General features: G+C 47.4%; 1 protein-coding gene across 1 annotated transcript in view; it reads left to right on the top strand.

Annotated features, from left to right (window-relative positions):
* Positions 1 to 3901: 3901 nt before the first annotated feature.
* LOC110336662 (zinc finger protein 383-like) overlaps positions 3902 to 6442 on the top strand; it is a 21310-nt gene continuing 18769 nt past the window's right edge. Inside the window, exons 1-2 of the mRNA XM_021219365.1 lie at positions 3902 to 3958; positions 4590 to 4712. The gene's annotated coding sequence lies outside the window, so the exon portion shown is untranslated. The remainder of the gene's footprint in view (positions 3959 to 4589; positions 4713 to 6442) is intronic.

The raw sequence follows: 6442 nt of genomic DNA, 5'->3' as shown, positions 1-6442 counted from the left end.
CAGGGTTTCTCTATATAGCCCTGGCTGTTCTGGAACTCACTTTGGAGACCAGGCTGGCCTTGAACTCAGAAATCCGCCTGCCTCTGCCTCCCGAGGGCTGGGATGAAAGGCATGCGCCACCACGCCCGGCCAGCAAGTGTCTCTTGGTAACAGCAACAAAGTCTGGGTTTGGTGTCTGTAGACAGAATGAGTCCCCAAGTGGGGTAGTCCCTGGATGGCCCTTCCTTCAGTCTCTACTCCATTTTTTTTTTTGTCCCTTTGGACAGGAACATTTTTGGATTAAAAACTTTGAGATGGGTGAGTAGTCCCATCCCTCAACTGGGGTCTATGCCTATCTACTTGAGGTGGTCTCTACAGGTTCTATCTCCCCCTCAATGCTAATTTCTGCTAAAGTCATCCCTGTTGGGTCCGGGGAGTCTCTCATTTCCCTGGTGTCTGGAACCCTCCCCATTTCCTCACCCCTCCCCCACTGCTACATATTTTTATTCAATTTTCTGACCCTCTGTACCTCTTTCCTGTCTCCTCCAGTACCTGATACTGCCCCCTCCCCCCCCCATTTCGACCAAAGCAACTCTTATAAAGGAGAAATTTTAATTGGGGCTGGCTTATAGGTGCAGTCCATTATCATCAAGGTGGGAAGCATAGCAGCATGCAGGCAGACATGGTACTGGAGAAGGAGCTGAGAGTTCTACGTCTTGATCCAAAGGCCGCCAGGAGGAGGGTCTCATTCCACCTTGGGCAGAGTTTGAGCATAGGAGTCTTCAAAGCCCACTTACACAGTGAACCAATTCCTCCAAAAGGCCACACCCATTCCAAAAAGGCCACACCTCCTAGCAGTGCCGCTTCCTATGAGTTAAGCATATTCAAACCACCACCGTAAGTGATCATATAGATAAGGGCTGGAGATATTAAAGGGATAAGGCCACAGGGCCTGAGGAAGCTTGCTTCCTAGTGCCTCAATTTTCATTAAAGTCTGGCTGAAGGACCTGCCCTGCCCTTCCATTGCCATAAAGAAATGCCAGAGGCAATTAACGTATGAACAAACAAGATTGCTGCCAAAGATCAAGTGCTTCCATCACTTAAAGATGCTGGCAAGGGTGGCCAAGAATGGGAGTGTGCTTGCCGAGTAAACCACTCTGTTTGCAAACCAGGAACCAAAAGTGTGACTAAGAAACTAAAATCCCACAATTCTCTTCAGGGGCCTACTGTAGTGACTTAAGAACTAGGAATTATGCCCTCTTTCTTAAAGATTCTGTCACTTATCAATAGAGCCAGGCAGCGGACCACACCTTTAACACACAGGCCCCTGAGACTCTCATCCCAAACCACAGTGCATGAATAATACACTAGTTGGCCAAGAAAAACAAGCTTTCCAAGAATTACTGAATGTTGAATGTAAACTAACACTAATTCAAGTGTGGGGATGCTGTAAAGTGGAGAACAATTACAATATGTTATCAGGAACAGCAAGCAAACCAGTTTCCAACCCAGAGAAGCAAGAAAGAAGCCAAGATTGGTACTCTGTCTGCCTCCAGTCAGACACCTGGTGTCACAGTGGTTGGTCACAATAAAGCCACTTTTACTACAGAGAGGGCAATGCTGCATCCTCAATGGAGCAGAGACTTCTACAACATCCTTCCTTCCCCTCAACCTATGCCAGCCTCATAATAATAATCATGAGCTTACTGTAGACCTTTGCATTTCATGTAGTGGTTGACTACAGTTGTGATAATAAGGGGTGACTCACACCCACCTAACTCCAGTTTCAGGTGATTCAATGCCATCTTCTAGCCTCCACAGGCTCCTGTATACATGGTATATACACATATACTCAGACACACATACACATATACATAAAAAAAAAAAAAAAAAAACCAAAGGAACCTTAAGCCATAGATCTACCGAGCTGGGCATGGTAGAATACACCTTTCATTTCAGCATTCAAGAGGCAGATGCATCTCTGGATTTGAGGCCAGCCTGGACTACACGGAGAGACTCTGTCTCAAAACAACAAAACTTTTCAACGGCCCGCAAGTGCTTCTTGTTCGCACCGCGGGGATATGTTCAAGGTTGGCTAGGTGACGCTACTTCCATTTGGCCAGCCAGGTGAACAGAGCCTGCTCTTATGTCTGGTGCTAACTGGTTGTGAGCTAGCCTAGGTCCTAGGTACAGCATTTCAGTCTTGGTTCCCCTTTCTGTTGATGTGATAAATTACTCTAACTAAAGGAACTTAAGGGAGAGTTTACTTTATCTCAAAATTCAAGTATTAGGGGAGCATCATGGGAGCATGGGGTGGGGATCCAAAGCAGCAGGAGCCTGAAGCAGCTGGCCATATCACTGCCATGACGACGGGGATACAGAGAGTGATGAATGCATGCAGTTCACTCTCTCCCTTTTATACGGTCCTGGATACCCTGACCTGAGAATGGTTCCACCCACAGTTATGATGGGTCTTACCACAGCTAACATAATCAAGATAATCACCCCCACCCAGACAGGCCGCCCATCTTCCAGGTGATTCTAGATATTGTCAAGTAGACAACACTAGCCATCTGAATGAGGGTAAGAGATTACTTTTTCTTTGTTTGTTTGGTGTGTGTGTGTGTGTGTGTGTGTGTGTGTCCTTGTAGCGGTCAGAGGACAATTTGTGGAACTCTTTTCTCTCCTTCCACAGCTGAGGGGTCCTCAGATGACTTAGTTGTCTTAGGGTTTCTGTGAAGAGACACCACGACCACTGCAACTCTTATAAAGGAAAACATTTAGTTGGGGCTGGCTTACAGTTCAGAGGTTTAGTCTGTTGTCATTACGGAGGGTCACAAGGCAGCATGGTGCTGAGAGGTAGCTGAGAATTCTACATCTGGATCTGCAGACGGCAAGAAGAGACTATCAGCCACTAGTCCTGGCTTGAGTGCCTGAAACATCAAAGCCTGGCTGGAATGACGCTGTTCCTCCAACAAGGTCACACCTGCTCCAGTGATGCCACACCTTCTAAGAGTGCCACTTCCTGTGAATCTGTGGGGGCCATTTTCATTCAAACCCCCGCACCAAGAGAGTTAGTGAACGACCCGTTGACACTCGGAGCCAGTGCTACTCACTTCATTCTGTTGGCTAAGGCAAACTTCCTGGGATAAGGAAGTTTGTATTCCACCTTCAGGAGAGAAATTGCATACCCTACAACAGAGGGTGTGAATATAAAGAAGCATTAATGACGATCTGCAGGGATAGCGGGCACATTTCCCCCCCCCCCCCACGTACCTATAAAATCCTCAACACCCTATAATCTCTGTGCAACAGGGGGAAGCTTAGCTCAGATCAGCGGTGAAGGGGATACCACTTGTAGAAGCTGAGGAGTTTTTCTACTAGCTGAGAAATACTCCCCAAATCTATGCCGTGACTTTAACGGTAAAGTAGGTCCAAAAGCAAAGAAGTGAAAACAGAAGAGGGCTGGTGACTCCATCCAGTAATCCCAGCTCAGGGCAAGGGGATTCTGAGGCTGAGGTCTACAGAGTGAAACCCTGTCCCAAACCAAACCACTCTACCCCAGCGTGTCTTTACATAGTCTTAAAAATCTTTCCCTTTTCTACCATCGTCCTCTGTCAAATTAGAAATTTCGCTACCGAAGGAAATTTTTCCGCCAGGAGACGCAATAGCTCAATAGCACTAGAAGTGGAGCCACAGAGGGGCAGAACGTCTGAGGAACGCCTGTAGCGAGCTCATCTTGCTGGGGACTACATTTCCCACAGGTCCTAGCGCGCTGTGCGGGTAGCTGGGCGCTTCATAGACTGGAGCCTCGGGCTGGACGGCGTGAGACCTTCTGGGACATGTAGTCCTGTGGGCGGTGCCCGCGAGTAGGGGACTTGGGTTTTCAAAGTCATCCCGCGGCATTCCACTCCCGGTGACCGCGGGCTGCGGTGCCTGGAGGCGAGTGCGGACGGATAACCGAGCGCGAGGATGAGAGGCAAGGACACGGGAGAGGACTGAGAGGGCAGGGTGTCTGCATGCTGGGTGGGTCCCCACCTTATCACAGCTCTGTAGAGGACAGTGGTCTGGCTAAGGGGTGTGAGGAAAGAGTGTGGCACTGCTCTCAGATACTTCTCATAGGTCTCCATAACATAGCTCTCAGATGCTACGTTATGGAGATTTGTGTAACTCCTATTTGGAGGGTTTGGTCCCTGCAATGTGTCAGCTTTCTTCCACAACTTTAAGTTTATGGGTGGCTTAGTTTGTCTCGCCTGTGTGGTTGTAGTTGGTGCTAGCTGGGTTGTTTGAACACTGTAGACTCAAATTCTCTTCTTGTGTGGGTGTTCGTGAGCTTGTGTTCTACTTTGTAACTGTATCTGTTTGTTTTTGTATGCGTATGAACTGTAGTTGTGAGTTTTGCCCAACTGCCCGACTGTGCCGATGTGGCCAAGTGTGATTATATGATCTTGTATTTGTGTATTGGGTAATATGTCTGTAGTTGAGCCCGACTTCTGTAATCTCTACTAATATAGATGTTATGTAATAACACTGTGAGTGTGAATTTTTAAATTTAATTAATTAATTACTTTATTTATTTATTTATTTTGTGTGTTTGTATGTGTGTGTAGGTCTTCGGACAACTCACACCAGCCCGTTCTCTCCTACTATGTGGGTCTCAGCGATGGAACTCAGGTTGTAAGGCTTGGCAGCAATCGCCTTTACCAGCTGAGCCACCTAGCTGGTCCCAGATTGTAAGTTCATAGTATGCATGGCAGAGGGTGGTTGTTAAGATTGTTAGGTTGTATTTGTATCTGTGGTGTAGCAGGGAATGTGTTGGGATGGTTGAAGGAGTTGGGGCTCAATTCAACTGTGTGAATTTACATGGTCTGGGTTTGTATATAGTTCGTGAGTTGCATCTCACTGATTTGTATGCAATTGATTCTATTTCATTGGGTGTGTTTGTGTGTATTTGAGTATCCATATGGGTTTGCTTATATGTAAGTAAGGGTGATAGTTTGTGCAAATAGGATCTAGTCTGTGTGATTAATGAGTTTGGTCACTAGCAAACTGGTATGCTCTCTGGATAGGTATTAGCTAACCTTGTGGGTATCCAAGGCAAGGTTGCAGCCAGGCAAGTCATTTCTCCCCTACCTAGTGGCCAGTGACCAGTATGAAACCCTGGATAATTTCGACCCAAGCCCAGAAGACAGCCCCGCAGTCCCATTTAGGCAAGATGTCCTGTTCTAGGACTGAGGTGTCAGGGTGGCTACCTCAGGGTGGCTGTGGAAGGCACCAGATAGAGGTGTCTTTGCTTTTTTTCTAGAATGTACCTGCTGGCCTTGGGGAACAGGGCAGACTACACAGAGCCTGGTGAAGGGGAAGCAGGGCTCTAGACTGGGAACTGAGTTTGTGAGCCACAGAGCTACCAAGTCTCTGGATGTCTTTAGACAACAGTAAGGGAGGAGAGAAGACAGAAATGGGAGAAGCTAGAGTTGGCTCAGAGGAGGGTGTTGTGGTGTGCTCTTCAGGACAGAGCCAGGCATTACAAAGGAGGATCTAGAAGCCCTGGAGACGTATTAGTCTAATGGAGCAGGAAGAAATGAGAGGAGTCTTCCCAGACTTTAGACACCTCAGTTGGGAGCCAGAGGAACCAGTTAGTCACTTGATTTGATGGACCTTACAGGGATGATTTTAGAGACACTCCAAGGGGGTTAGGCTATGTAGGGAACAATGGGGGAGTTCAGAAGGTCTCCAGGGCTCCCCACAGGGCGTGTATGAAGGTTTCTGGATGAGAAGGGTGATTCGAAAAGGCTTTGAACATCTGTAGCAAGGAAGTATGCATTAGCGCGCAGTCGTGAGTGAGGGCAGGAAGCATCACTTTCATGGAGGTGGGTACTGCTGGACCCCAAGTGAGGCCTGAGGTCAGCCTTAGAATCAAGCAGAAAGAGGTCTTCTGTCAGAGAGGTGACGGGGGGGGGTGTTCTAAAATGTTCTTCTGTAGATGCCACGTGTACCTGCCCACACCCACGTACGCTTGGTAAGGCCTGTGGCACTTACAGATAGGTGCCAGCCTGAGTGGGCAGTCTGCTCAGTTTCCTTGTCATACAGATGTGCAGGTAGATTTGCGTCTGTGTGCTAGGGTGTCCTCCGTCTTTCTCTGAAAGTGTGTTCTCAGCCCCTAAATTGTGGTTGGAAAATCCCAAGTTCGAGGCTATATCAGCATGTATGTGTGAGAATCTGCCCTGAGTCTCAGTGTCTTTTAAAAACAAACAAACAAACAAACAAACAAACAAATCCAAAAAAACAACCCAGCAAAGCAGAGGGTATGTTTGCCACTTCTATCGTTGCTGTTGTTGTTGCTATTATTGTTGTTGTTTATTTTATTTATTCTTTGATAATTTTTTCACATGTATATACTGTGCTTGTTTATCCTCACTCCCCACCTTCTTATGTTTCCCCACCCCTGCATCCCCTGCACCCC

The sequence above is a fragment of the Mus pahari genome, chromosome 19 (assembly GCF_900095145.1).
Source record: "Mus pahari chromosome 19, PAHARI_EIJ_v1.1, whole genome shotgun sequence".
Taxonomy (NCBI): domain Eukaryota; kingdom Metazoa; phylum Chordata; class Mammalia; order Rodentia; family Muridae; genus Mus; species Mus pahari.
Note: the sequence above shows the minus strand (reverse complement) of the source record. Positions and strands in the feature narration are given on the sequence as shown.